Genomic DNA, 4475 nt, shown 5'->3' on the forward strand with positions numbered 1-4475 from the left:
CAAACACATTTTTTTTTTTCCAGAGGTTGGTAATTTCTTTATTGATTTTTTTTTTCTTAAATAAAATTAACATCCATTTTACCCTACATACAGTAGGGTAAAAATAAAATGTATAAAAACTCCTTTGCAATCCCCTCATTTAGTTCTACTCCACAGAATTAACAATGGTTAATATTTTCTTGTTTATCCTTGCAGAATTCCATTTATTGGTAAGAATGGTGTCATATAAAACTCGTTAGCCAGGTGCAATGGCTCCTGCTTGTAATCACAGCATTTCTGGAGGCCAAGGTAGGAAGATTGCTTGAGGGCAGGAGTTCAAGACCAGCCTCGGCAACACAGAGACCCCATCTCATATGTCTTTTCTTATGCTTTCTCTTGGACATTTCTTTATTATATTTCTTCCTCTTTTTATGGAACCATTGACTTACCTGCTTGTGTGTCATGCCAAATTCAAATGAGAGTGATAGACTCTCTTGTATTGTGGAGCACCTGTTTAACTTAAACTTTGCCCAGAGAGTGTCCATGAGGGATTTGCTGACTACTCTTGTCTTAGGATACTGTTTCTGTTTCGCATTTTCCCTTTTGCTTTTTACTTCCTGTTCATCTTCCATCTCCTTTTCGATTTCCTCCTCTTTTTTTTGCTCTCTCTTTCCACCAGCTTCTCCTCCTCCCTCTCTTGATTTCTGCTTTCCCTTTTGTTCATCTTCACTGTAATTTCCATTTGATTGTTCAGGATTTTGATCCCAAAGCATAGCTGGCTGTTTCTGTATAAGAAGATCTTTATTCTTGGGCATGGCGGTGGCAGCGACCTCGCGGGGTCTCTGACTTCTTTCTGGGTGGCGGCGGTCGCAGCGGCTGCTGCTCCGAGGGGCGACACCCTCCCAAACACATTTTTTAAACTTTTTATTATGAACTGATAATAAACTCATGGGAGGTTGTAAAAATAGAAAAGTTCCATGCACCCTTCACTCAGCTTCCTCTGATGATGATATCTTATATTGCTGTAGTACAAAATCAAAACGGGGAAATAAACATTGGCACATTTAAAATCTGCATTCATTGTGTGCGTGTGTGCATGTGTGTGTGTTTCTATGCACCCTTTTCCATGTAAAAATTTGTGTAACCACTACTATAGTCAAAATACAGATTTGTTCAGCACCACAAAACAGCTCCCTTCAAATACCTCTTTGTGTCTCCCCTTCCTCACTACACCTTTCCCTGTGGCTTGGAAGCTACTGATCTGTTCTCCATCTCTGTAGTTTTGTCTTTTTGAGGGTATTATATGAATGAAATCATACAGTATGTAATATTTTGAAATTAACTTTTTTCAGTAAGCAAAATGCCCTTGGAGTTAATTCAGATTATTACATAATATCAATAATTTATTACTTTTTATTTCTGAGGAGTATTCTATTGTATGGATGTACTGGAGTTTTTTCAACCATATACTCATTTAAAGACATTTGAGTCCATTTCCAGTATTTTACTATATAAATTATTCTTAACATTCAAATAAATGTTTTGTGTAAACATGTTTTAATATCTCTGGGACAAATGCCCAAAAAATAATTCCTGGCTGTACAAAAACTACATGTTTAGGTTTGTAAAATCTGGCAGCCTATTTTTCAGAGTGACTGCACCATTTCCATTCCCAACAGCAATGTACAAGAAATCTAGTTTTCTCCACATTCTCCCTGGTATTCATTATTACAATCTGCCTTTCATATTCACAGGAGATTGATTATAGGACTCCTCCTCTGACTGATACCATATCCTCTGATGTTCAAGTCTTTTATATAAAATGAGAAGTGTCACACAGGGAGGGCCAACTATATAATTATTTTGTATGTTGGATGTTCTGATAGATGTATACTGTTATCTCATTGTGGTTTTAATTTGCATTTCCTAAAGGCTAATGATGTTGAATATCTTAAAATGTGCTCATTTGCAATGCATGTGTCATTTTTGACAAAATGCTTTTACATTTCTTTTGCCCATTTTCAAATGGGATTTTTTAAATATTGAGTTGTGAGAGTTCTTTATAGAAGGACTTTGTCTGCGGCATCTTTGTCAGATACTGCAGATGTGAGCCGCAGTTATTTTATTCCAATCTGTAGTCTGTCTTTTCAACCTCTTCACAGTGTTTTGTGGGGAAAGTTTTTAATTTAATGAAGTCTAATTTATTAATTGTTTTCACTAATGGATCATGTTTCTAGTGTCAGGTCTGAGAAACTTTACCTTGCCCTAGCTCCCAAAGATTTTCTCCTATATTATATTCGAAAAGTTTTATAGTTTCATATTTTACATTTACCTCTGTGATCCATTTTGAGTCAGTTTCTTTAAGTTGTGAAATTTAGGTGGAGTTTCATTTTTTTCTCATTCTCGCTCCTCTTTTTCCCATTTCTCATTCTCTTGTGAGTAACTGAGATATATTTTAGAACACTACTTTGGCTTATCTAGAGTGTTTCTCAATGTATCTCTTTGTATAGTTTTTAATGGTTGCTTTCATTACAATGTTCAGACATTGCCTGTTACAGTCTACTAGTATCAACATCTTAACACTTTGGGAGAAGTGTAGGAACCTATCTTTGTTTAGATCCTTTTACTCACCACACTTTTAAATATAAATGTCTTCAATATTTTCCCTACATATTTTAAGCATCATATCAGATGAGGTTATAACTCTCATTTCAACTTCAAACATGGTTTAAAAACTCATGAGACAAAAATATAGTCTATTATTTTTACCCATTTCCTTTTTAAATTCCTTCCTGAAATCCCAGCCTCCTTCTGTTAGTGTTTCCTTTCTCTTTAGAGAACATCCTTTTAGACATTTTTTAAGGGTGGTTCTGGTAAGAAACTTTCTTACGTTACTTTCACCAGAGACTGTCTTTACTTTCCCGTTCTTCCTGTGAATATTTTTACTGAGGTTGACACCAGAACGTTGTACCACTTTCTCCTTACTTTCATAGGTTCAGATAAAAAATTCACTTTAACTCTAATAATTTCCCTTTATAGATAATGCAGTGTTTCTCTAAGTGTGTTCTAAGATTTTACTGTTGTTTTTTTTTTTTTATTTAACTTTCAGGAGTTTCATTATGATATGTCTTGGCATAGATTTCTTTAATAAGTTTATCTTGTTTGAGTTTCACTCAATATTTTGAACTGGTAGGTTTATGTCTTTCACTGAGTTTGGGAAGTTTTCAGCCATTATTTCTTTGAATAATCTTTAATACCCAGTCTTATTTTCTAGGGCTTCAGTGATATAAATGGATCTTTTTATTATCTTACAGATGATATATTAACTTTTAATACTGAACCAGTCTTGTATTTCTAGAACAAGCACTACTTGGTCATTTTATATGACCAATATATAATATATTATATATATATATATAAAAAATATTCTTTATATATATATAATATCCTTTATATATATAATATCCTTTATATATATAATATCCTTTATATATATATATATATATATATACACACACACACACACACACACCATTAGATTCAATGTGCTAGTATGTAGTTGAGGATTTTTGTGTCTAAATTCTTGAGTGATTGAGAGATATTGATCAGTTGGTTGTTTTCCTTCTTTGTTGCTATGTGGTTTTGGCATTAGGATACTACTGGCCTCATAAAATGAGTTGGGGCCGAAAGCATTGCTCATGCCTATAATCCCAGCACTTTGGGAGGCTAAGGCAGGGGGATCTCTTGAGCCCAGGAGTTCAAGACCAGCCTGGGCAACATGGCAAACCCCATATCTACAAAAAAATATAAAAATTGACTGGGCGTGATGGGGCACACCTATAGTCCCAGCTACTCAGGAGGCTGAAATAGGAGGATTACTTGAGCTCAGAAGTCAGAGGGTGAGCCCAAGCTTGCCATTGTACTCCAGTCTGAGCAACAGAGTGAGACCCTGTCTCAAAAAAAAAGAAAAAAGGGTTGGGAAGTGTTTCCTCCACTTCTGTTTTCTCAAAGAGATTATATAGAATTGGAATTAATACTAATTCTTACTTAAATATTTGGTAGTATTCTCCAGTGAAATAATCTGAACCTGGAGATGTCTTTTGAAAAATATTTTTAGACTATAGATTTAACCTTTTTTTTTTAATTGTTAGACTAATTAGATCATGTCATTCAGTTTAGATGTTTAGTAGTTTGACTTTTCATAGGATTTGGTCCATTTCATCTAAATTGCTATATTTTGTATATGCAGAGCTGTTTATAGTGTTTCCTTTATATCCTTTTAATGGCTGCATAATATGTAAAGATATCGCCTGTTTTGTTTTTGATATTGCTAATTTGTGTCTTCTATTTTTTAATATTCATCAGTCTTGCTAGAGTTTTATTAATTTCATTTATCTTTTCAAACAACCAGCTTTTTGTTTCATTGGTTTTCTCTAGTTTCTGTTTTGTTTTTGTTTTTTGTTTTCTAATTTTTTTTTTTTTTTTTTTTTTTTTTT

The 4475-nt window shown here is 33.8% G+C and overlaps 1 pseudogene; it reads right to left on the reverse strand.

Annotated features, from left to right (window-relative positions):
* Window positions 1-306: 306 nt before the first annotated feature.
* Window positions 307-4475, reverse strand: part of LOC119472005 — a 19534-nt pseudogene continuing 15365 nt past the window's right edge.

The sequence above is a fragment of the Cebus imitator genome, unplaced genomic scaffold, assembly GCF_001604975.1.
Source record: "Cebus imitator isolate Cc_AM_T3 unplaced genomic scaffold, Cebus_imitator-1.0 Scaffold81, whole genome shotgun sequence".
Classification (NCBI taxonomy): domain Eukaryota; kingdom Metazoa; phylum Chordata; class Mammalia; order Primates; family Cebidae; genus Cebus; species Cebus imitator.